We start from the raw sequence: 27,182 nt of genomic DNA, 5'->3' as shown, positions 1-27,182 counted from the left end.
CACGGCCTGGCCCGTTGATTCTGCTCGGTAAGAGACGGCAGAAGTCACTCTGAAAAGCAGCCCGCACCACAGCGTCCTACCCCTTTCTCCGGGACGGTACAGGGTTGGAATTGTTCAGCATCACCGGGGCCTACTCATCACCTGAGGGGGAGATGATCGATGGCATTTCCTACCCTGCTCTGTGAGTTTCCTTCCACGCTGCTAATTTCCTACCAGATCCTTCCACGCCAACCCTCCTCCACTGCACCTCTCCTATTGCTCATTTCCTGTCATAAAGCACAGAAAGCGTGTCCTCCGAGTACTTGCTAATGCATCACTGTGAAGCTGCTGCTTCGTGGTTTTACGTTGATTAGCCTGCCGCCCACGACCACGCTAGAAATTGTTCAAAAGTAGCAACGGCGTCCGGCTGTCCCTGAAATGCCCTCCACCCGCTGGGCTCCCCGCCCCGTGCCCTTCCCTCCAGTTCTGCTGTGAAAGGGTTAAGCCTCTCGCAGAGTCCAGATTTGTTTTATTAATATGAAGCACTTCTCTCTTTGAAGTCAAGCCCTGGAAGAATTTACTGAGGCATATTTAGCATCCGAGCGCTAAATGGAAAACATATTCAAGAGTCCCAGCAGTGGGAGACTTGGATTCTGGGTCCTGCCCAACTGAAGCTACGGTGTGAAAATAGGGGCTCACGCTCATGACATCCACAGTGAGTTAAGACGCTCGGGAAAGGCAAACGTGCAAGATCTGTGACGTTCCTGTGTTGATTTTGATAAATGCACGTGTCCTCGATTGACTTCATCCATCATAAAATACTCGAGGTCCTTCTTGAACGCCACCACAAGCAGTCTGAGGGTGAGAGCTATGGCAAAACTAGCTCGGGGAACAATGTATCGCTGCCCGATACAGTGGCACGTGTGCGTCCGTATAGACTCCACACGCCCAGGGTGCCACCGCTACGGACGCTCACACACGCAATGCCACCCGAGATGGACAAGCGTGTTTGTTACGGCTCTCACAGTGGAGACAGCCAACTGTCCCTCAGGAAGCATTTGCGTAAATGAATTTAGAATAGAATAGAATAGAATAGAATAGAATAGAATAGAATAGAATAGAATAGAATAGAATAGAATAGAATAGAATAGAATAGAATAGAATAGAATAGAATAGAATAGAATAGAATAGAATAGAATAGAATAGAATAGAATAGAATAGAATTCCACTTAGCAATTAAAATGAACTAACTGGCCCTGGCCGGTGTGGCTCGGTGGGTTGGATGTGGTCCAGGCACCAGGAGGCGGCGGGTTTGATTCCGGGTCAGGGCGCATGCGCAGGCTGCAGGCTCGAGCCCCAGTAGGAGGTGTGCCAGAGGCAGCCGATCAATGTTTCTCTCTCTCTCTAAAAAATTCAATAAAACATATATATTTTTTTACTGGGGATCTGTTTATATCTCTCTCCCTCTCTCTTCCTCTCTCTCTAAAATCAATAAAAACATATATATTTTAAAATGAATAAGACCAGCTACCATGCTTGGCCTCATCTCCCTCAATCATACGAGAACCTGTGAGTCCCCCCATCATCTTTGGGTCACTGATGGAAAACCGCGGCTCAGGCGGTTAAATGACTGGCAGAGCCTCGAAGTGGCAGAGCCGGGACTCGCAGCAGGTGCTCTAGTTCCAAATCCACCCCCTTCCCCCACCTTACCGCCTCATTGTTGTGAGGGGTGTGGTGAACTAGTGCCCCCCTCCCCCCAAAAACAGATATGCCCACGTCCTGACCCCCGGTCCCCGTGAGCAGGACCTTGTGTGGAACCAGAGCCTTTGCAGCTGCGATTCAGGTAAGGCTCTCCTGCTAGGATCGTCCTGGATTGGGGGTGGGCCCTGAATCCAGTGGCTCCTGTCCCTGAAGACAGAGAACAAGGAGACCAAACGGAGACGCGGGGGGCAGGCCCTGGGGAGACCGAGCGAAGACGCAGGCGGGGGCTGGAGGTCAGTGGCCGCAGGCCGGAGCTCACCGGGAGCTGGGTCAGAGGCAAGCAGCAGGCTCTCCCTCTGCTTCGGGAGGGGCCCGGCCTGCCCGCACCCGGATTTCGGATTTCTGGCCTCCTGAATGGAGAGCAAATAAATGCCTGTTGTTTTAAGCCACCAAATTTGTAGTCCTTTGTCACGGCCGCCCTAGACAACAGACACGCCACTGTCACCGGGCCTGGGAACCTGGTGTGAAACCCCAGTGCGGCCACTGACCCCAGCAGGCTGTGAGCGGGCCAGTAACACTGCCCTTCAGACCCTCGGAGGCGAGTGAGAACACAACAGGGAGCGCGTTCCACAAAGAGCCTGCGCTTCCCCCACGGGAGGGGTTGCCATTTTGTAGAGTTTGGGGCTCTGGTCAAGGGGGGTCTGGCGTAGGAGGCCGTCTGCTCAGCTGCGCTACCAGCGCCTGCAGAGGTCTCTGCCGTCTTCTCCCCGGACCCGAGGGCGCGGGGAACAGCTCTGTACAAGCGTGATGGCCGGGTTCCCCCGCCACGTTCCAATGTCTGCGGTCGTGTGTGTGATGCATTCTAATGTCTTCTGTCATACTTGTAATGCCTTCAGATGGCCTTGGATTCCAGCAAACCCACATGGCTGTCACTGCTCTGCACTGAGTGCCAAGCTGTCAAACACCAGAAAATGCCAGGCGAGCCGGGTTTCTGTGGTCAGACCGCGCGGCCCACTCGGAGTTCGCCCCTCAGAAAACCGTTCGGGTCGCCCTGCGCTCCAGCTGCGCCGGGCCTGGGTCGTCACCCACTGTCCTTGTGCGGACTGAGGGACTCGGGGGCCGGTGCATGGAAAAGTCAACAGAAATGGGCACTGCTCTGGCCACTGTTTGTTTCCTAACCACTGAGGCTACGTCCTCATAGTCTAAACACTTCTAAATGAGTGTCTTCTCGACCTTTTCTCATATCTTTAATGAGGTGCCAGGTTATTACGTGAGGGAATCTGTAGCTACACTCAAGCTGTGGACACAGTTTTGCACCCAAAACACTCCGGGTGAGGTTTCTACATGAGGACGTGATTATCGGGAGATATTTCACTTACATCTCAAAAATCCAGAAACGCAAGGCTTTTCTCTGAGCAAATCCTTCCAGATCGAATCTTATAAGAATCCTTATATTACGCGTGGATGGCTTTCTAGAGTGTTCTGCAGGCCCCAGGACACGCTGGGAGAGACTCCTCGCCCCACGGCCACCCGCAAACCTGCCCTGTGCTCCCCAAGCACAGCCAGTGCTCTGTCCTTCGGGTCCCGCCCTCGTTCCCACGCAAACCTTCGCTGAATCTGTCTTCCCACCACCTAGAGTCGAGCAGAAGACAGCAACTGCCCCCGATTCACGTGATTAATGCCGCCGGTGACTACTTCACCCCTCTGTCCCCAGGAGCCAAAGTCTGGGGAAAGGCACGGGCTGGGGTTCCGGGGGCCGGAGCCAGAGTCCACAGGAGTCGGGGGTCTGGAATGAGGACGGGAACAGCCGTCGGTGTCTCCCCAGCCTCTCTCGCAAACCCGGCGTCTCCTGTGCTCCCCAGAGGAGGCAACAAACAAAGGCTTTACCTGTCAAAGCCACACCTCCCCCCAAGGCCGGACTCCCTTCCCCGCTGTCCCAAAAAGACTCCCCGTCTCCTTGTTCGGAACTAACCTCTCCTCCCCCAAACTCCCCGGCCCTTCGGCGTATCTTCCTTCCAGCACCTGGCTTCCTACGGCGGAATCAGAACAAAACCGACGCCAAGTAACTCCCATCAGCTCTGTGCACCAGACAGAAAAGTACACACATGGATTTACGAGGAAAGTAAATCGGTGAGACAACGCAGGGAATTCCCCTGCCGGTCCCCTCGGGGGGCACGTGCCTCCGAGGGGCCCAGGGGGGACGCGCACCTGCTGTCCCCCTGCCTCTTGGCTGTGGGCGTCTTCCCTCCCTGGGAACCGGCCTGGCGTTTACAGACCTGTACTCTTAGAACCGCAGGGTCCCAAACGCTTCCACAGCGGAGCAGGAATGAAAGAGCGGCCACCTGTTCTGGTGCCAGAGGAAACGGGCCCGAGACGGATCTGTTGAAACGACACTTAGCTCTATCGTGTTAGACTCTATGCAGCTCTTGTCTGTGGCCTAACTTTAGACCCTCTCCCTCTCCTGCGACAAGGCTCCCTCTTATCTACCAGCCGCCTCCCCCGGGCTTTGGGCCCCTAGAGTGCAGGGGTGTGTCATTCACGTCCGCGTCCCCTCCGGGACTCAGCACTTCGACAGTGGGCAGTAACACTGGGTGCCTCCTACCTGCCGAGCAAAGGGAGCCAAGACATAAACACGGCTCGCTGAATAAACTGTACTATTATTTAACGCATCTTTCCTGAACATAAATAAAGGCTTCCTAAAAATACTGAGGATGACAGACATTCTGATCAACAAAATTCTCAATTTTCTAAAATTTCCAAGTCTGACATTGCATTTGTTTCCTGCGTTATCATATCAAGAATTACAACTTCTTCATGGGACAGACTAAGGGACCTCGGTAGGAAGGTGGGGTGGGGAGTGGGTGGGGAGAGATTAACCAAAGAGCGTAGACGCATAAATGCATCGCCCCTGGACACAGACAAGAGTGTGGCTGGCCTGGGGGGCGGATGCAGGGTGGAGGGATCAATGGGGGGAAAAGGTGGGACATCTGTAATACTTACAAGAATAAAGATAAATTAAAAAAAAAAAGAATTACAACTTCTTGATAAGTACACCGATTAAGCCAAGTACTGAGGCTTCCTTAGAAGTTTTCAATTTATTTTCCCAGTAGGCTCTTATCTACCTGCCACCCGACTTCAAACCTGCAGGTCTTCATTCATTTGGAGCCTCGGGTCTAAAAGAAAAGCCAACCAAGTAACAGTTACAGTGAAATGTCTCTACATTAATTGCAAAAGGAAATGAGCTCCCAACAAGTGAACTCCGCCAGCGGGCGAGATGCCTGCTGGGTTCCCAGCATTTCAAAGGACGAAACAGAAAATTGGGAGAGATCGATATCAAGGCAACGGAGATCAGCAACAGTGATAAATAAAGACGTCTTTCAGGGACCATTAACCACCAATCGCATCTCAGATCAAAACTAGCAGAATAGCCCCGGGTTTGAAGGGGCTGCAGCTGGGCTCATCCTGAACAGCCAGTGAGTGGCCTGGGTTTGCTTCGTGCCCAGGGAAGCGCCACTGTTTGGGTTGCTGGTGAGGGGGCTGGGGGTCCTGCGGGGCCTAAGTCCTGCTTCGCGTGGACAGGAGACCTCCCTGCCAACCTGCAATGACCCGGCGCTTACAGGGCCGGCTCCACTGAGAGACGGGAGGGAACAGGATAGATGTCACTCTTGAAAAGGGCTCTTCCAGTGTGGGTGACACAGCCGAGTGGCGCCCTGGTATGCAGTTGGATTTCAAGGGCTTGAGCCGTAGCCCCAGGCCTCCTGGGCAAAGCCTCCCCCAGCTCTTGGAATTTAGAAAACAAAAACACAGGAGGGGAAAAAAAAAGGCATGGCTCCTGGGAAGGGTCCTCGAGCCTCCTCAGGACCAACAGGCAGTCCAACAGCTGAAACTATTCAACCAACGCGTCCACAGACCCACTTTCTAGGGAGGTCTAGCTCGCTGCTCAAAGTTTGGCCCGCAGATTGGCATCCTGGGCCTCGACTGGAAGCCCGTCAGAGATGCACAACTTCGGGCCCCCGCCCACCCCCAGACCCACTAAGTCACAATCGGCCTGTTGACAGGATCCCTGCGTAATTTGCAGACACATGCGAATTAGAGCAGGGTGATGCAGAGCAGCTGTTCCCCCGCCAGCTGCGCAGGAGAATCACCTGGAAGCCTGGGTGGCGGCTGTTTCATACGGACGTCCAGGCTCCAAGCCCAGAGACTCTTCCTGGATTTGGTGAGGTGCCGGCAGCAATTTAAAAGCTTTTTTTAAAAAAAAAAAAAAAAGCCCTGACCAGTGTAGCTGTCGGTTGAGCACTGACCACACACCTAAAGGTGGCTGGTTCGATCCCAGTCCGTGCACATGCCCAGGTCGTGGGTTCAATCCCCAGTGGGGGTTTGTACAGGAGGAAACTGATCGGTGTTTCCCTTTCACGTCGATGTTTCTCTCTCTCCCTCTCCCTTCCTCTCCATCTAAAAATAAAGACATATTTTTTTAAAAAAACAAAAAACCCTAAAATGGCTGGAAGCTGACAAGTCCAGACAAACCTTTGCTGGGTGCCCTGTAGACCACATAACTGGACACGCACCGGGTCCCTGAGCTCCGCCTCTGCCTGGGTCCCCCACTTGATGGTGGAGGAAGCGGGAGACCATCAGGAGCATGAAAAGGGCTTGAAAGAGCAGCGGTTTTCAAGTGCTGAGATCAAATTTTCTTTTATTTTCAACATATATTCTTAGACTGGCTTATAACCCCAGACTTAAAGACTGGGTGGTAAAAAAAAAAAACACACCTTTAAACCCTCCCTGTCCCAAGACAAGTCTCCTCTTGGCCTCAGTTTCTCACCAGCAGGAAAGAAAATAGGAAGAAAATGGTGAGAGGAGCATCTTTTGTTATTCACAGTAAGGCTCTTTCAGTCACACCTGAGTCGTGCTAATGTGCTCACTCCAGGTGGGGCCCCACCGCCTTCGGATGGGGCTGGTGGTCAAAGAACCAACCCTGCGATTAGAGGGTTAGACGTACACACACCCCCTTTAGAATAGTATCTGGTCCCCTCATTGAAAAAACAATGTACAATAAAAAGTGACCATTAATGCCCGGCCAGCGTGGCTCAGAGGTGGGGCATCGACCTAGGATCCAGGGGATCACCGTTCAACTCCTGGGCGGGGCACAGGCCCAGGTTGTGGGCTCGATTCCCGGGGGGGAGGGGATGCAGGAGGCAGCCGATCGATGATTACTCTCATCATTGATGTTTCTTTCTCTCTCCCCCTCTCCTTCCTCTTTCTCTAAAAATCAATAAAAACATATTTTTTAAAAAGGAATTAGCAGAAAAAAACTCCTGGTTCTCACAGGGGGCCAGGTAAACCGCTAGTTCTCACCTGCCCCACTGGAAAAACTCGTAACCACGGGGCGTTCTGCTGCGTACTCAGGAAGGTCTCACCTCAACAGCGGAGAGTGATGAGCCCTAGAAGAAGCACAGCTGCGGACAGCCCAGCAAATCATAAGGGCAAGACTGAAAAGAATTAAGCTGATTCCAGCTCCCTTAACTGCATCCCAGAACAAAGCTCAAGAATATTTATAGAAACACAAAAATACTCAGCACCTAACAAGGCAAAACCACAATGTCTGGCTCCCAACCAAAGATTACCAGGCACCACGGAGGGGAAAGCGCGGCCCAGCGAGGAAGACGACAGTCAGCCAGCCGAGCTGACCCAGACGGACACCGACGTTAGAACCCACGAGGACGGCGACCGGTTATCATAACCTACCCAACACCTGAAACGGGGTTAACTAGAGACGTACAAAATATGTTTTAAAGTCCCCCATTGAATGTCAGCACTGGACGAGATTAATGGCAGGCTAAACATTGCAGAAGAAAAAAAATCCATGAACTCGGAGACATAACAACAGAAATATCCAAAATAAAACACCGTAAGAAAGGTTCAGCCCTGGCCGGTGGCTCAGTGGTCAGTGCTGGCCCGAGGCTCTCCCCCCGGTCAAGGGCGGGCACCTTTGTTGCAGGTTTGCTCCCCAGCCCGGCCGGGGCGTGTGCCGGAGGCAGCCAATGGGGTGTCTCTCGCATGGAGGTTTCTCTCTCTCTCCCCCGCTCCCTTCCACTCTCTCTGAAAAAGCGATGGAAGAAACATCCTCCGGTGAGGAAGGATTCATGACAAGGACAACAAAGAACCAAAACCGGCAGCCGTCCATATGCTGTGGGACGAACGATTCCCAGCCACCTGACAGAGGGACAGTTGGGGCCCCTAAGGGAGATGTAGGGCGGATAGCAGAAAAAAGATTGGAAGTAATAGCTAAAACTTTCCAAAAGATTTGAGTAGAAATACACCTTGATCTCAGACTTCGAGCCTCCAGAGCTGCGAGACAATGAATTTCTGAGGTTTTAAACCTGGGGGGGCGGGGGGGCGGGGGGGGGGGCTTTTTACTGCCAAGGGCCGTTTGGATATTTATAACATCATTTGAGGGCCATACAAAATTATCAACTTAAAAATTAGCTATGAAAAAAGCTCCTAGATGTATTGAATTTCTAGCCCTGCCTGCAGTCGCCTTGACAGGGCCAGACCCAATAACCGGCCCGTGGGCCCGACATTCCCCAGCCCTGTTTCTCGGCAACACCAGCACCAAACTACGCCAGGCACAGGGTGGGCGCCCGGTGGGTGTGGGCAGAGTGACCGGAGGAGCCTGCCCAGCAGCTGCTGACCCTTCTATCTCTTTCACGGGCTTCACCGGGGAAATGGTTTTAAAGAGCAAAGAGCCCTATCCCCTCTTACAGTCGGGAGGAGATGCTCGTAGAAAGCCGTTTCCCCGAGTTCCAGCCGGCGGTGGCGGGCGGGGGGCTGTGAGCCTGAGCTCTGGAATATCCTCCTGCTCCTGGCTCAGGACAAACTCCTGCAACAAGGGCAGATCCTGTGCCCTGGCCACACAGGGCGCCGCAGGCCAGACATGGCAGCATAGGGGGCACCGAGACCCCAAAAGGAAAGAAAGCTGAGCAAACTATCCCCGAAGGCCGCGCGGCCTGGGAGCCGGAGACTCCCTGGCTTCCCCGTCGGGCGTCCCTCCCCCTCACACACAGCCACCCCCTCAACAGATGTCACAAGGGCTCCAGGGCTCAGGCTTCCCTGCCCAAGAAAAACAGGAGTGGGCGTGTTGCCTTACGATTGTAAAGCGCTCGCAGATAAGCCTGGCACCAAACAAAGAGGGCCTTCTATTCCGCTGGGCGCACAGCTCCTGACATCGGCTGCCTTTGTCCCACAGGCTAAAGGTGGGGTAGATACTAGAACTCAGTGGTTATTACAGGATCGTGTCCTTCAGCTGACGTGGCTCCTGGGCCGCAGATCCGGATGGCAAGTTCCCCGCTCGGGGGAGAAGGGCAGAGACAACGCCTCCCGCGGCGGCGCGGCTGCTGTAATCCTGCCCCATCTCCTCCCGATCCACACGCCTGCCTTACACCCTGCAGGACACCACGCTCCACGGCCACAGCCATCCAAACAGCACGTTACCGGCGCAAACACAGACCCGTCAACGGACAAGAGAGGCCGACATAAGCCGGTGCGCACGGTCAATCAATCTGTGACGACAGAGGCAGGAATAGACGGGGCAGTAAACAGCCTCCTCGATAGATGGTGCTGGGAAAACAGAACAGCTGCGTGCGAAAGAGTGAACCCCAGCCCCGTCTTCCAGCGCACACAAGAATAAACTCACAATGGGTTAAAGACCCGAATGCAAGACCTGCAACCTTATAAAACTATTAGAAGAAAACGCAGACAGTAAATTCTTTGGTGTTAGTACTATTTTTTTTTGAACCCATCTCCTCAGACAAGGGAAACAAAAGCAAAAACTAAACAAATAGACGACATCAAACTACAAAGGTTTTGCACAGAGACAGACAGAGACAGAAACCATCAACAGGACAGAAAGGCAGCCTGCCGAACGGGAGCAGGTATTTGCCACGTAACATTCGCTAAACGATTCATGTCCGACATAGGCAGGGAACGTACACAACTCGCTATTAAGAAACCAACCCAGTTAAAAACCACGCAGGACTTGGATGGACATTCCACCAAGGAGGACACGCAGACGGCCGACAGGCGCGGGAAGAGGCTCAGCGCCACTACCCACCGGGGATGCGAATGAAAACCGCCTCATGCCCGTCAGAGCGACTACGGTCAAAAGGACAGTAACAAGCGTGGGCAACAACGTGGAGAAGGGGCCAGGCAGGTGCAGCCACGATGGACGGCAGTGTGGAGGCTCCTCAAAAAGTAAAAACAGAGCTGCCGCAGGACCCAGCATTTCCACTGCTGGGCGTTTACCTGAAGAAAATGAAAACACCAATTCCCACAGATACGGGCCCGCCTGCCTCACAGCATCATTCACAACGGCCAAGCTCTAAAAGCAGCCTCAGTGTCCACCGACAGGTGGAGACGAGGCGGCCGTGGTCATATATGCGACGAATGTCACTCAACCATAATAAAATGTTAGGAAAGAATGAGAGCTTGCCGTTGGAGACAGAACGGATGGACCTAGAGGGTATTAGGCTCAGTGAAGTCAGACAGAGAAAGACAGACGCCGCGTGATTCACTTAGATCTGTGATCTAAAGAAAAAACAAACAGATTCAGAGATACAGTAGTAACATTGTATCGACAGTAGTAACATTAGATGCAGTAGTAACATTGTAACGACTCTGCAGGTGACAGGTGGTAACTAGACGCATCCTGGGGGCTATTTCCCGATGAACATAAATATCCAATCACGATGCCCACCTGAAACTAACAGGATACTGTGTGTCAATTCTACGCCAATTAAAATTAAAAAAACACCTGCAGGTGGCAGCCTCCGGAGCCCCAGCTCCACCCCCTTTCCCCAGATCCCCTCGGCGTGTGGTCCCACACACGTGGCATCAGCAGCACCTCAAAACTTGTTAGAAATATGAGTCTCAGACCCCCCCCCCCCCCGCAGAGCCGCTGCCTCCGAGCAGGAGGATGGGCCCCACGCCCGTCTCTGACCTGCCGCAGCGTGAGCCTGAGCACCGCCTGGTCCTCAGCCCGGCCACACGTGGGAATCACCTGGGGCCTTAAACCCAGCGATGCCCAGCTCTCGGTCCAGGGATCCCCATCTGACGGGTGAGGGAGACACCGCGGGCAGCGGAAGCTCAAGCCTGGCTCTGTGTCAGGCACCAGGGGAGCCTCTAAAACGCAGCCGGCAGCCCTTCCCCTGGACCTAAGGAGCCAGGGCCTCCGGGAGGGCCGAGCACTTCGGTTTCCAGTGAGCACCTTCCACCCCCGTCACCCCCGTGTACTTCCTGCTTTTGAGAATCGTTACTCTGGAAATTGGCCCAAAAGTTTGGTTCTCCTGAGCTAAACTTCTCACGCAGCTCCAACCCCATTCGACCAATGCAACCGTCGCCTGTCAGCAAGAAGTGACATCGTGGGGGCCCTCTGCGCCCCACACACTGACCTCTAAGGGATACAGACATAAGCCACACGACACCAGCTAGATGCTGGCCACGTTTTGTGGTGGGCGAGCCGGGGAAGGAGAGAGGGGGGCAAGGGGGAGAGGAAGGAGGGTCGGGTGGGTGGGTCGTGTTGTGTTTTTACTGCAAGGGGGGGAATGAAACAAGGTGAGTCGGTGAGAACCTCTCTGGAAATACCCAGGAAGGTCTGCCCGCAGGAGCAGTGAGTGCGCTTCCCTTCCCACGCCACCCCTGGCCCACTTATGCCCGGGGAGGTTAAGCAAACAATTTGCTTTGTCTTTTGAAAAGGGTGTAGAAATCCATCACCAGGGGAAAAAATTAAATAGCTGTGAGCCAGCTGAGATGCTTCCAATGCGGATAAAAGCCAAAACCAGAGCAGACAAGGATCTGGAGAGCAGTGATTGAGATTAACCTGCGAGTTACCTGCCAAACCGGCCGCAGAGGCAGGAGGGCGCGGCCCAGGGCAGGCAGAAGGGCCGGAGGACGGCTCCCGAGCCACCCGTGAGGCCCGCAGCTACGGAAGGTTGTTCTGGACAGAGTCCTGGGCGCAGCGGCTAATCAACAGGAGCATCGTGATCACTTGTTCACAGGCCGCTCCCTCCGCTAGGCCGTGGGCTCCTGAAGGGCTGGGCAGTGCTCACCTGGCTCCCGGCTCCCAGCACCTGGCACAGAACCACCTGGCCGGTGATCCTGCAAGACACTTTCCGAGGCCTTCAGTAAATAGCCTGTTCTTCAGGAGGTCTGAGGAGGCTACAGAACCTTCCCGTGTGGCTCGGGCATCTCCGGTTCTCGGGCAGCCCAGCACCGCACCACAAGCCACGCAGTGGATTCAACGGTGGCCTCCAAAGACCCACGTCTGCCAGGAGCCTCGGAATGGGGCCTGATTTGGTCTCTGCGGATGAACCAAAGATGTGGATCGAGATGAGCTCACGGTGAATGAGCGTGACCCCTGGCGCAATAAGGGCGTCCTTATCAGAAACAGAAAAGACCCCCAGGGACAGGGAGAGGAGGCCACAGGGAGACAGAAGCAGAGACTGGTGTGATGTTGCCACAAGCCAAGGAGTGCCCAGCGCCTCCAGACGCTGGGGTGGTGGGGAAGGAATCTCCCTGCCGCCTTCAGAGGGAGCCTGGCCTTGCCGACACCTTGATGCCAGGCCTCCAGCCTCCAGAACTGAGAGAATGACCTATGTTGTTTAAGCCATCCCGCCGCTGAACAGTTTCTTATGGCAGCTACAGGAAACACCGAGTGCACGGTCCACGTGCTCCCCACAGCCCTGAGAGGTAGATGTCAGCACCCCATATTCCCAGGGGCGGAAGAGGACCGAGGGGCCTGAGGGGTGTCACTCCAGCTGACACAGCCAAGAATAGAACTCCAAGCGTCACCGCTGTCCCGCCAGCGAAAAACAATTCCAAACAAGGGGAAAAGCACCGTGCAATGCAGCGAGACGGGAGCCCGCAGGCCGCCCGCCCGAGCCGCCCAGCGCGGACGGTTGTCACCCCACAAGCCGCAGACGTGCCTCTCGGGGCAGCCGTCCAGGACATTCCTGCAGGACCCCGGTGTTTACAGGGAAAGCCTCACCTTTCCAACTACAAAGACCCGGAGAGACAGCGGGCGTAATGCAAAGGGGCACATGAAAGGAGAGGCACATGTGCTAACCATAAAGCGCTACTTCTACTCGGGGGAGAAGGAAAATCACCCCCGTTTTCCTGGAGCGGACGCCGCACGGTTCTGTTTCAAGATGAGAGGGGAAAGCTGCCCGCCTCCGACACAGGCACGTTGAGGTCTTTAGACGGCAAGGCCGTAACGAGGGAGACATTAAGAAGAAACTTCGTTCTCAGTCCTGTTGGCACGTCCTTTGAAGTGTGTTTAAAGGGGCCGGAGCTGGAAGCTGAGCTCTTCCACTTGGGGATCCCTCCTCTCGCCACACGGCAGAGAGCCCGGGAACTATAAGTAAATAAACCATAAATCCCTCCTTGCCCCCGGGGTTGTCTTGTCGGGTTTTAAAGCTCCTGAAATACAACGGACGAACCAAGACAAAAAGAATCCTGGTGGCACCCCGGGCGGTGTGGCTAAGTGGTTAGAGCAGCGAAGGGATGCGGGTTCGAGTCCCGTCAAGGGCACTTACCCGGGTTGCAGGTTTCACTCCTGCCACGTGTGGGAGGCCACCAGTCGGTGCGTCTCTCTCACATCGATGTCTCTCTCTCCTCCCCCCCCACTCTCTCTAAAATTCAATGGAAAAAATAGCCTCAGGTGAGGATTGTAATCATCATCATCATGGTTATGAAAGAACCTGCTCCCGTCTCCTGGTCTGTGCGTGAAATCGGCGAGTCCCCCACTTAGCGCCGGGGTGAGGGGGTGTCGGGGCCGCAGCACTGCCTGCGTTCAACCCCAGCTCACTGCCGTAGGCAAATGGGAAAACTCGTATTTGTAAAGGTCCGTTTAAACGGCAACCCTGCATATTCTAGACCTTTCTTTCCACTCGTCCCACGTGTTAGGCCACCTCCTACCTCTTTCGTGGACCCTTCCGTGGACGGAGGGGCACTGACCGTGGTGGACGCTCACGGGACAGGAGAAGGCGCAGGGGCCGGGAGAGGGGACGCCGGGCTTAGCAGACGCAAGTACAGGCTGTCCACTTAAACTCCAATTTTACATAAGCAACGACTAATTTTAAGTATAGCTTACATCCTAAACACTGCGTGGGCCATACTTATGCTTAAGAAACGTATTTCTTGTGTGTCTGAAGTTCAGATAAACTTAACTGGGCGTCCTCTGTCTGTCTTTGCTGAGTCTGGCGGCCCCCTGGGCGCCAAGCCGAGAAGTCGCATCCACCGCCTTCGGGTAACAGTCCCCGACTTCATCTCGGTCTCGGGTGCGGCCGCCTCTGCCCGGGCCCCGCGTTCAGGCCGGTGACCGAGCCCTACGTGAAAGCATCACATTCCCTGGGGACACAGACCACGTAGGGCCCATGGACAAGTGGGTCTCCCTGGGGCCCTTTCACTGCTGGGCTGGAGCGACGGAGGCCGCACGCCTGCCGCCAACAGCAGCCTCCCTGCCGCCCCTGGAGCCCGAACAGCAGGAAGAGCTGAGCTGAAGAGCCTGGGGCTTCGGGCCTCACGGAGCCTGGATCCAGCCGTTTCTGAAGCTTACGTGTCCCCCTGTCACTTCTGGGGCCAATGGGTTCCTTTCATTGTTTGTTTGTTTGTTTGTTTGTTTCAGTCGTTTGTAACCAAAACACCCCTCATTGGGACACGGAGTCCCTCTCGTTTTTCAGTAACACTTTGTTGCATTTTATGGGCCTCTCCTCGGTGTATGAATATGGGATTAATCACGGTCTCAAGACGCACTGCCATGAACCTCAGGGTTGACTGTTCCTGCAGAGACCTCGTCACCCGTCCCTTGTTTTGTTCCTAATAATTAACGAGCGTCGGGGTAGGAATGCTTCTGGATGCAAGTAACAGGCACACAACTGAAAACTGCTCAAGCTCTGTTGGTTTCCCATAGCAGCTGGGCGACGGGTCAGCCTTCCTGGGGCTGGCTAAGCCAGTCCCCAGCCCCACCAGGCCCAGCTCCGCCCGTCCTTCCTCTGTCCGGCCTTCCTCACACGTGGGTGAGTCTCCCCTCACGGTCACAGGATGACTGCTGGGCACCAAACATCGCGTCCTCAGGCGACAGCGTCCCATCCAGGCACCGAGGGGATGGCGGGAGCAAAGGGCTTTCTCCCCATGATGTTCTCCGCCTCTATCTGGAAGGAAAGTCCCCAAGTCACGCACCAGCTCCCATCGCTGGCCAGGACTGGACGTGGTCCCCACACAGCACTCGCAGCCAAGGCGGGGGGATTTCCACGGCTGGCTTGGGCTAAGCTAGATGGTCTCAGTCTTGTCAACGGAGGAGACTAGCTCATGGGGGGCACCTACCACAGAGGTCTCATCACTCCACCTTCTGGAGGCAAGACTAGCATTAACCCCAGGCGGGCGAATTCCAATTTTACCCAAGCCAAGCTCAGCATTCTCCTTTGCCCTTAAAATAAGATCAGAATAAGCCAGAGGGAAAGGCACCAATGCTTAAAAAAACTATATTTGGATCCCCTGGAGCTGGAAGAGAGGAGCCAAAGCCGGAGGCTGGGCCAGGCCTACGCACAGTCTCATCTGCACCCCAGGGCAATGAATTCTAAAAATACAGACTTTTGACAGTCGTGTATCTTAAATAGCAAACCCCACATATATCACCTCCACTCTTTCCTTGCTCGGGATCTTTTCATGACGAGACAGGAACGGCAGGTGCACTTTGCTTTAGCGGAACAAGTGAAGGTGACATTTGGGATGTTGGAGCCGGTGTTTCCCAGCTGAGTGGCCTTGGGCAAGCTCGGCCTCCGTGCCTCGGTTTCCTCATCTGTAAGAGGAAGGTATGGTGATGCCTGCCTCATGCTCGAGGGTGGCGGGCTGAGGCGGGTCCGTGTGGCCACTCCCAGTTGTTAGGTTCCCTTGGGGGGACTATCACTAGCCTCCAGCAGTTAGATGCATGTTGGGCTGTGGTCTCCTCCCCACCACTTCCCTTCTCGGTTACAACGCAAACTAGCTTCAGGCTGAATTCTGCCCCAGACACAAACGTTTGTTATCAAACCGGCAAGAGCGGGGTCCCACACCTGCTCTGTAAGCCCGGGGAGGCCTCGGCCATCCTCCTGCCAGGTGTGGCAGTGACACTTGATGAAAGGTCACTGTCACTCAAGGTCGATGTCACAGCGTTCAAGGCTTGGACACAGGCAGCCAGAACCCTCCGAAGCGCCGGCTGGACTGGGCGGGTCAGCACCAAGCCCGGGGCAGCACCGCAAAGGGCCCGGGTGGCTGGGCTCCCGGGACAGTTCCCACCTGCCCGAGCAGCGGGGAGATGTCGGCGCAACATCCAGGCCGATCCCCGCGCGTGGAACGCAATGCGCCCGTGAGGAGTCATTTCCCTCATCGGTTTTATGGTTAACAGGAGCCCTGGCTGTGCCGGCAGGGAAAGGGGGCCACCCGGGAGAGCGCCCCTTGCGATAATGTTTTAAATACTAGCTGATCGCCGCTGGGGGTCTGAAGCAGAGAGATGGGTTTTCCCTAGATGGTGATGGTAACGATCCCGTCCACACACTCATAGTCTGGACTGCAGCAGTTTATACTTTTAAATACGTTTTTATTGATTTTAGAGAGAGAGGAAGGGAGAGGGGGAGAGAGAAACACTGATGTTAGAGAAACACCCATCGGCTTCCCCCGCACGCCCCCTGCCGGGGATCGAGCCCTCAACCCGGGCACCTGCCCCGAATGGGACTTGAACCGGCCGCCTTTCAGTGCCCAGGACGATGCTCAGTCCACCGGCCAGGGCTGGACTCTAGCATTTTAAATTATAGAGAAGACCACAAACATGGGGGACTTCTAGATATCGAGTCAAAACTGCTGCAGGGAGACGGGGAGACGGAAGGAGGGAGGCCCCCTCCCTTCTTCTCCACCCTGGAACCCAGGAGAGACCCTCATCTTCCTGCCCCCGACTGCGTCCCGAGCGGCAGCCCCGATGAGATGCTCCGTCCTCAAAAGCCATCTGAGCCTCTGCTCTCACTCGGGGCTCCCGGCCCTGCCCAGCCCTGCGCCTCCTGCTTCTCCCACGGCCCCGCCTGTGCCGGCATCGTTTCCTTTGCGCAGGATGCCCCCCGACTCGCACACCAGAGGTCCGCCTCGCCTCCAGAGGCCCCTCCTCCAGGGAGCCTTCCCGGGTCACGCAGCCAAGGCAGAGCTGAGGGCCCAGGGCCTGAGGGGAGACCGCCTGGAATTAACCCTGGGGTATAACACACCTGCTGAGTGACTGCCCCTCTGGCCTTCAGGTTCTGCATCTGTAAAATGGACTTGATAGAAAGACGTACCCACAGGGTCCCTGGGGGTTCCCAGGAGACAGTGCCCGCGGGATGCCAGGCACGGTCACTGGCAAACAGTAAGGGCGCAGGACATGCTGAGTATTTCTCAGAACAAAAGCCCTATTCACCCCCCACCTTCCCTTCCCACGGTCCCACCCGCCTGGCCCTGGGACCTGCCTCTCTCCCGAACGTGGGCGCAGGTTCCTCCTGCCTCCCTCCCGCCGACCCTCCCGCCCTGCGCCCTAAGAGCACAGCCCTGAGCCGTGCCCGCGGCCCCCCTCCTGGCTCGAGTTCCAGCTCTTCCAAATCGCCACATTCTTATGAAATAACGAGAGTCTTGAGGAGATGAAAACCGGGTCTTATTTATTTTTCCGATGCTTAGCAATAAATACACAGAATAAATTGCATAATGAGCTTCCTAGCTTTCCCGTCTTAGGATTTAAAAGACATACGTGTCCACGAAGCATGGGATGAATTAGAGGGAAGGAGCAAACAGAAATAAGCCATTAAACGGCAGATTTCCCTTTTCATGGTGTTGGATTTTTTTAAGTTTCATGTGTTTTTGCCGGGTGGGGGGTATGTTTGTGTTTTGAACGTTTGATCGTACGTACACAAACCCTGGCTCAGTCACAATCTGCCTCAGACACCCCAACATTAGGGCTGCTCCCCAGAGGGTCACGGCCTCCCACATGACACCCCCTTTCCCGGGGCTGCTGCCGAGGGGAGGGGCGGCCCCGAGTTCCCCTGAAACCCTACACTCAAGGAGAGGTGCCCCTAAGTGGCCTCGGCCTCGCCCGCCTGGCCCGACAAGCGTGACTGCGCTTCTAGGGCTAACAGGGCAGAACGTTCTGATTCGGGTCTGGTCTTCCAGCAACTGCCAGGCACGTGGCGTGCGCGCCGGAGCCCAGGGAAGCAGCCGCCGCTCCTCTCCTCGCAAGCGTCCCGGCCGGAGACGGCGACCCCGAGACCCCGATGATCCCGCTACGCAGGGTCAGCTCACACGTCGTTAAAAAGCCTTCGTTTCCAGTAACGGGCGCTTTCCCCTCAAGACCCCATTTATTCCTTTGCCTGCTCACAATCCTCTGGGCTCCCCGGAATTCCTCTGAAGCATTTCAGATTCTTCAGGAATCGTTTTAAAACATTAGAGTTTTGCCGGCCGGTGTGGCCCCGTGGTTGAGCGTCGCCCCGGGAACCAGGAGGTCGCGGTTCGATTCCTGGTCGGGGCACATGCCCGGGTTGCAGGCCCCAGTGGGGGGCGTGCGGGAGGCAGCCGACCCATGACGCTCTCATCACGGATGTTTCTCTCTCTCTCCCCCTCCCTTCCTCTCTCTGAAATCAATAAAACGGAAAGAAATTAGAATTTTAAATCGCCGTTTCGGGACAGAGTGGCCTGTACCTGGCTCTCCTCCGGCCTCAGGTGCCACCGACAGCGGCCTGGCCCGCCTTCCCGAAGAGGCTGCTAGCGCCCACTGAGGAGGGGCAGCCCGATCCACTGCCCCCGCCCGCCTCCCCCACATCAAACCCGAAGAAACAAGTGACGGCGTAAGCGGGGCGAGGCCGGCACTGGCTCCCACCGGCTCCTGAGAACCCCCTCTGTGCCTCTGCGCCCAGGGAAGCCCTGTTGGTGGCCTCAAATCAGCCCCAGCGGGAGTATTTACACCACGGACATGGGCAACTGCCAGGGCTCAGGGCTCCCCGCCACCCACCCCCAGGCCGGTGGTTGAACACTCGCCAGCACAGCTCTGTCAGTTTGACAGCCGGCTGTGGCCCCTTTTCGCCTCTGCCTCCCGGGCCCCGATAAACAGACACTCGAACAGCCCACGGTTTCTGCTTGGCCGCAGTTACAGAGAAACCTTCATGAATTCCGATTAAAAAAAAAAAAGCAGCAAAGCAGCATGACCCCCCCTCCCGTGGAGAACTCGGCCACCTTCCTTTTATCAAGCCCTGTCCTGCAGAACCATCTCTCATTTCCTCCATTAGCCACTTCCTAAGCCTTTCCCCCCACAACGTGCAATAAAACAAACCGGGCTTTATGGCCGTCTCTCTCCAGGCCCCCTTGAAATTACATTTTCCAGTCTGTAGCCATCTCCTCCGCCCCGGGAAGCCCGGGAGAGCAGGACCGGGTTCGATCGAGTTTCACTCTGTATTTCCATTTGCAGTCGTGCATGGACTCACACTCAAGCACTACTTTGCTCTACTCTGCTACGATCTCCGGGTTTCTGTAAGGGCCTGCGGGAGCCCGCCGGGTCACCCCGCCTGACGAGCTCCCAGGCTCTGCGGCTCCGTCAGTGCTAGGAAGGGGCTCTCCTCTGCGCAGGCCGGGGACGCTGAATAGTGTCCCCAAAGCTCATCGTCTGCACCCAGGTCTATGCCCATCCGGAGATGTGCCTCCTTTCTCAGCACAGAGAAATAGAGGCACCAAGTAGCAGACAGGCAGGAAATCACCTGAGCATCGTTAGTGCCTGGATCACACCTTCCCACGGACCTCAGGCCCACACCGACGAATCCTCAGCCTGTTGGGAGACCACACTGATCTGTAACCCGCGCCTACCTGGAAGCAGGACGTCCCCTTCTGCGGGTCGCGATACTGAACGTCAGGGTTCCACGCACCTGCTAAGAGCCCTGCCGCCCACCCCCGCCCACAGCTCCTCACGGCCGCCCGGTCTCCAGGAGGGATTGGCTCCTACAGGCTCGAGTGCAAGCCTCTTAATAGGAAACTCCTGAGGACCAAAGGCCCAAAGGCTCTGGTCACTGCAACAAGCAGGTGGGAGGGAGAAAGGGGGTAGATTAGGAGCTGGGGCCTCCCCACTCCTCACATCAGGCAACACCCTGGAGAAGTAATGCCCTTCTCCAGCTCCCTGTGAGACCCGCCCCAGGGAGAGGTGCCCTGTGGGGAGAAACATTTAGGTCCCAGCAGGAGGAGATGGAGCCTGACTTGGCTCAGCAGAGGCCCTGGTCTCTGCCCCCCGGGTCAGAAGGAGACCCCCTAGGACTGTCTTGTTCAACATCTTCCCAGCCAGCGGGCTGAGGATCAGACCCGCCCTGACCTCGCTTCCGAGGGGTGGGCAGGAGTGGTGGTGGCTGGACTGGAGCGATGTGAGGACAGCTGGGCGAGTGTGCGCACATGTGGGTGTGCGCAGGTGTGGGTGTGCAAGCAGGCATGCCCGGGCGTTGAGGCAGGGGGCACGTGGGCAGGCAGGACCCAACCCGGGCCGAGCCCACGGACAGACGGGAAGAGACAAAGAAGGACACTCGCTCCCCAGCGAATCATCAGAAGTTCCAACTGCGTCACCAACGGAGAGGTTAGAAACCTCTAATGCAGCGAAAGCCACAGCAAACGATCCTGAGCCTCTCTGGAAACCGGCTTTTCAGCAAAACCTCGGGGCTCATTTGTCTCTGAACAGTATCCAGCCCCACTTTTTCCATTCGAAGAATTTTCAAACCCATTTCCTTTTGCAAACATCTTTTGAATGGGCGCATCGTGCGGATGATGTGCTCGTGGCCACGCTCTGGGTGGCGTGCTGTGTGTCCCGTGTGTGCGTGTGCGAGTGTGTGTGTTTAATCACCGGGCCTGCCTTTTTTCTGTGCTTGAAACAACCTTTTACGGTCATAAGTACGCAGCCAAGTCACAGCCTGGCAGTCCTGAGAACAGCTTCGCCCCATGGTGTACCCACCCAGCCAATTTTGCAGCACCAGAAAAAAACAGCTTTGTAATTGGTCCTAAGCTTGGGATGAAAGCAAGAATTTTCTGACCCACATACAACCTCAGAACCACAGTGCCAAGGACACGGGGGAGAGAGCAGATATAGAAACTTGGTTGAGTGTCTTTGGTTGTTAAAAAAAAAATAGAGTTCTGGTGGCCAGAAACAACCTGGGCCCCAAATACTCGTTGCAAAACTATCTAAAAGGACTCAGATGACGGAGCTCTGGTTCCTACCAGCTTTGCCAGGGCTGTGAGACCTCCGCGGAGGCCGTGTCTAGAGTCACTCTGTGTCACAGCCAAAAGGGACTTCAGCCTATGGAGACCACGGTGGTGGCTGCTGGAGAGAAAAGGGGGCAGAGGTCAGGACGGGGCCGAGGGCACCTCTGGGTGCTGGCGTCCTCCGACTTCCTGACCTGGGTGAGCTGACACCGCGAACTCCAGGGGCCACTCTGTGAAAATTCCTGTGCTCCGTGCACATTCCTCTATGTTACGTTTTTCTTAATTTAAAAGAAAATTGTTTTCATTGTTTGGCCCCAACCCTTCGAGTTGCGAGCAGCCGGCCGAGGCCCCCGCGGCCGGCTGAGGGGCAGGCAGGGCGTGAGGACTGGGCGCCCTGCTCACCCCCGCAGTTCTCTGTCCACCACGACTTAGCTCTTGGTCCATGGCTGCTGGGTTCACAGGTTCCCCAGTGGGTGGGGACCTATCACTAAGGACTGTGTCTTAAGCTTCGTGTCACTGGTAGGTCCCTGCCAGTGCACACACACACACCCCAGGGTGGGTACTATTAATTCGTCCCTGGGCTGCAAACCGCACTGAGCAGCCCACTTGCTCTGGTTGGCACGAAGGGGCGACTCTCCTCTAGACCAGACGCGGGCCCGGCCCTCAGAGTCGCTGTCCCCGCGTCTCACTGGCGAGTCCCCCGCGCCAGCACCTGCCAGTGGACTCCTCTGGTGGGGGGCCTACCTCCTGCCTCGTCCCCTCCCCACCAGCTCCTCGGCACCCTCGCTGGTGCTGGACGAGGAACTGCTCACACAACTGCAGGTCCCCTGGCCCCTGGTCCAGCCAAGACCCGTCCACTTCCGTGAGTGGGTGTGGAGGGAGGTGAAAGGAAAAGAGGGGGTGCTCAGTGAAGCAATGGATCAATCATTGAGGGCAGGGCCGCTGGCGTGGCTCAGTGGTTGAGAGTCAACCTATGAACCAGCAGGTCACGGTTTGATTCCTGGTCGGGGCACATGCCCAGGTTGTGGGCTTAGGGGTGTGCAGGAGGCAGCCGATCGATGATTCTCATCGTTGATGTTTCTCTCTCCCCCTCCCTTTCTCTCTAAAAATCCATTTTTAAAAATATATTTTAAGAAAAATAATTGAGGACCTATTAGATTCAGAAGCTAAGTTGGGTAACTTCAAAGCTAATTAAGTAAAATGTCCAAGATGCTGGACCACGGGAAAGACTTCTCAGGAACAGCATGGATTCCCACGGAAAGAAGAGACTGGGGGGCAGGACGGGCGAGGGGAGGGCCTGGGGAGGGCCTGGCTGGCTCGCAGAACCTCAGAGTCGGGGTGGCTGAGGGCGAGGGTGCCGGTGAGGGGGCACCACACAGGGCTGACGACCAGATGCCAATCTAGAGCCCCCCCAGGCTTCCTACTGCAACTTCGTTTCTCGAACTCTCTCCGTGGGAAGCTGGGAAAGATGAGCCTGGCATTCCCCTGTTGTTCTCTGGATCTTCCCAGCTCAGCTAAAAATAAAGCAGCGGAAATACCACGAGCAACCAAGGAAGTTCTCCTTCCCAGGGAAGACCTTGGCCTGGTCCAGGGCTTCATGCCCACAAGGGTGGATTTCCGGGGACCCAAGAGAGAACATTCACATAAAATGCGGAAGGAAGCTAACTGGTGTGAGACTCGGGAGTTTTCCATGAAAATTCCCTCCTACAAACCCCCTGAGCAAACACATGTGCATTTGGGCTTCTTCAACCGGGGTTTGCTTACACTCGAGGTCACCTCGGTGCTAGGCGTTCCTAAACAGAGCCGAAGTGCCGGCCCTTCCACGTCGGCCTGCGTGCGCATATTTGGCCTTTCTAAACAGCTCTAGTCCTTTGAAATGTCAGGCTAACAGAATCCAGGAATTCCTGACCTCCACAGAGCCAAGGACCAAGGGCCCAATTTTGGCCTCGGTTCCAACCGTAAAATTCAGTATCAATATTGACACTCGAGATTGCTGATTCTACTCTGTTTTCTTAGCCACGAAACCCACAAACCTTTCGCTGCTGAACCTTTGCCCAGCCCGGGAAGCTAAGCCATCAAACCGATCTTTATCTTGTGAGGTTAACAGGTTTAAGTCCAAATATAGCAGTCCCCTGTACCTACCGAGATTTATTGTCTGTTTAAGCCCACGTCTGCACCGACATAGCTTAACAGCCTGTTTCACCAGAAACCACGCAGACCCAGATATTGTGGTTTTGACAACACTGAGATCGAGAAGAAATATGCAACCTCTCCCGTGGTTCCCTGGGATGAAGTGACCATGTGTGAGTCTGTTTCTTATAAATTGAGAGGTTGCTAAGTGTGATGAGACGCCTGGGCCGGCCCCCCGTTTACAGGCAGCATGCACCATGCCACCCCTCCTCCGCGGCAAAGGTAACCAGGACCTCTGCCCAGAGCGCCTGGCACCACATCGCCCTGCCCACGCTGCCCAGCACGTGAAATACAGAGACGGGCGCTTGCCAGAGGCCGTGTGCTACGCGGCAGGCGCGGTTAGCAGTTCTACCTAGAAGCTCCATTCAGTATCCTACAGGTCGCCCTGCGACAGGGCCACCCTAGTGTGGCCGATCGGTACCCAGCACTCCTTCTGCCCTCCTGCGATGCCTACTTGAGTTGCAGAGGCCAGGAAGCTAAAACTACATTTCCCAGACTCCCTTGCAACTAGGGTTCCAGCTGTGACTTAGTCTCCGCCAGCCAGATGCAAGCAGGTATGATCCGGGAGGTGGAAGCCGGTGAGAGTAATACTCCTGCTGACTGTCCCTCCCGATCAGCTTGGCCGCGCAGCCATTTAGCTCCTTGCAATGGTACCAGGGCCTCTAGCCTCATGGGTGTGAGCACACAGAGCGTGGGGCACCCGTGTTGCTGGCGTGGGTCAGAGCCGATGTGGCCCTGGAGCTGGCGGGAGCCGCGGTGGCCGCCTGCCCAGGTGGCTTCCGGATTGCAAGAGCCAGTGGCTTCGTTTTTGTAGAAGAGCCCGCGTTTCCTTGGCCTCGGTTTTGCCCTCTAGATCTGGGCTCGGCACTGGGGTTTTCCTTTTCCTGCCCAGTCGGTGCTGGGCGTCAGAGAGGGGAGCCCGTTATCTGGGAGAGATAAGGCAGAGCTTGAGAAAGCAGAGATAGGACGGGAGCTGGAGACAGCGTGGAGGGAGACGCGGCGAAGGCCTGCCCTGGCCTGGGCCACAGGCCGTCTCACCCCGAGCCCAGGGCCCCCAGCAGCGTGAGGACCGCGTGGCAGGCAGGGCGTGAGCGGAAAGCACCAGTCTCCCAGCAGGAGCCTGGCCCTCCCAGGGCCAGCCTCACGTGAAATGCCGAGTCCTGAGCAGGCTGAGGGCTCAGGTGCAGCGGGAGAAGCTGGGGGCGTGGGGAGAATGGAGCTCGGCCTCGTTTAGTCACGGGACTCTCGGCAAACTACCTCCCCAGCCTCGCTTCCTCCCCAGAAACCAGCCAGGACGGCGGGGAGAGAGACAGGACAGACGATCACAGATACAGCTCCGTGGGGCTGAGGTTCTGGTTCCATTTCAGACCCGTCAGTCCAGCCTCGGCCGCTGCCACCCCCGTCTGAAGAGGAGTTTGCTGGGTCCTCCAGACGCGTCCCCCTGCCCGAGTCCCAGGCGGTTGCCAGTGCTCAGAGTGGGGGCCCCGGGGGAGACCGCGCCCCTCTGCCCTCTCGGCCCCCCAGCCTGGGGCAGCCGTTCTCCTTTCTCCCCCCTCCCCTTGTTGTGAAACAGTTACTCCTGCAGGGCGGACACTGAAAATACTACCTCTTCTGCCAGAACACATTGATTACGTTTCTTCATTCTGAGCCCCGAATATTGCTCATTTAACCAAAACGATACAAAATCGACCTGTAGAGTCCACGCTGAGGAAAGCAGTTCCCCAGCCAATCGTTTCCTTTTTCTCTCCTGAGAAAGCATCCAGGCCACAGAAACATACACCCGGGGTCTCGGCAATTCATTAGCACGACCCGCAGGCCTGAAGCTCTGCCTCTGTCTCCCCCGATGTGAAAAACCAATAGAGAATTAGGGGCCCCGTGGCCGGGCTTCCCGGGAGAGCGGGGAGGTATTATCAAGCTCATCCCCGGGAGCCAGCGCCCGACCCCGACCCCGACTCTAACCTCAAACCCCAGCGCCGGCGGGCTCACTTCTGGGCATCCCCCCCTTCTGGTTCTTTTTTTTATTTTTTATTTTTTCAATTTTATTTTGTATTGGTTTCAGGTTCAAAGCTAGAGATTTTTTATTTTTATTTTTTACAAACCTGTACTATTCCATTAGGAATTTTTCTCCAACTGTGGTTTGGCCATTTTCTCTAACTTGCAACTATAACAAGAATTCCTAGCGCGCAGAGCTCCTCTTTTGGCAACAGTGTGTCAATTCCATTCCCCTGGACTCAGTCCCCCCCCCCCCAGCCATGTTCTCAAAGGGTCTGGCACCCCCTCGATTAGCGCGAGGGCTGATTCCCCTTGAAGGGAGTTTGAAGCCGCCAGGGCTCCGATGCTGGGTTAATTGGTCTGTTTGCCTCTGTTTGTCAGAACTGCCTTTAAAGAACATCTTCAAAGGCTCCTCCGAAAGGGCCCTGTTTTGTCTGAAACCTCTCGAATGTCTTCATCGAGGCCAAAAATGCAGTGAGTGGAAGGGCTTGTTCCTTAATTATTTCTGAAAACCAGAAAGGGGATCCCATGTAGACAGATAATGAGAATCGACACAGGGAAATTAAAATTCGTGTCCAGGCAAAGGAAGCCAGGAGGGCTGAGCTGCCAACCGGCCAGGGCGCAGGGCGCCCATCCCGCCCCGGCCACCGCTGCGGACACAGCCACGAGCTCTGCCTCCTGCACCAGCTTCGCGCTAAACCCCGTGCTGATTGGGTTGCACAGGTTGCTTAGCAACCCACAGGCCAATCGCATTTGGTTTTAAAATGCCAACATCCGCACCGCATTCGAAGTATAATTTTTAACTCAAACACTTATGGCTGCAGATGGGCAAAAATGTATCTCTCTTTTCATGGCTTTTTATTTTTTTATTTATTTTATTTAGTTTTACTTTTTAATCCTGACCCGAGGATATTTTTCCCATTGTTTTCCAGAGAGAGTGGAAGGGGGAGAGAGATCAATGTGAGACACATGGGTTGGTTGCCTCCCTCGAGCCCCAGTGGGGCTGGGGATCGAGCCTGCAACCGAGATACATGCCCTTGACCGGGAATCGAACCTGAGACCCTTCAGTCTGCAGGCCAAGGCCCTAACCACTGAGCCAAACCGGCCAGGGTGAGAAGATGTATCTTTAAAAAGATAGAACAATACTTATTTCCTCATACGACCTCCCTCCCCGCCCCCAAACAATCCAGGATTTATGACGCCCGTCTTCACAACTCCCGTCGGAAGCCCTGCAGGGCCTCACCTGCCTCCGGTTTCTCTCTTGGGTAGAGATGAGTAGAAAGGGGAGCTGAATGGGACAGTTATTCGGGGGCCCAGAAGAAAAGTAGAAAAGCATGCATTTGTTTTCAATGTAATTAGGGATATGTTAGAACAGAACAGAAAAGAGAGTCAGATAAGAACCAGGGTATGTCTCCTGACACCTGTCCCACGATGGGGCGTTTGGTCCTCAGGAGGACACTGCTACATCTGCTACACCTTCCCCCCCAAAATAACTGCAACCCCAAAATGAAGGCAGGGGGACCAACCCGCAGAGAAACTCAGACACCGGACACCTCGTAAAGGGTTAACCTGGTGCCCGTGGTGAGAGCGTCGGCCTGCACACCGAAGGGTCTCAGGTCCGACTCCGGTCCTGGCTCGTCCCTGGGCTGCGGGTTAGCTCCCGGCCCCCGTCGGGTGCACGCTCGAGGCGACCGATGGACGTGTCTCTCTCACACCGAGGTTTCCCTCTCTCTTCCACCCTCCTTCCCTTCCACTCTCTCCGAAAAGCAATGGAAAAAATGCCCTCAGGCGAAGATTAACAACAACAACAAAAAGTTAACTTCACGATCGCTAGACATCGATCACATTTTCAGGATCTTGGTCTCTGATATCGAACCAGTACGTGCTGGGTTCTGTTTTGGGCCTGAGAGACCTTGGCAATCGCAGCTTCTTCCGGCCACTGTAGAAAGCCGCAGGTATCAACATATTTGCCTGAGGGAAATCAGACTTGGAACGATCTGGAGGGCGGCTCCAGAACAGCACCTTTCTTTCAAAAACTCCAATGGCGCTGGGAGCCG

The sequence above is a fragment of the Miniopterus schreibersii genome (assembly GCF_964146895.1).
Source record: "Miniopterus schreibersii genome assembly, chromosome: 14".
Lineage (NCBI taxonomy): Eukaryota > Metazoa > Chordata > Mammalia > Chiroptera > Miniopteridae > Miniopterus > Miniopterus schreibersii.
The sequence above is the reverse complement of the archived record's forward strand: the minus strand, read 5'-3'. Positions refer to the sequence as shown.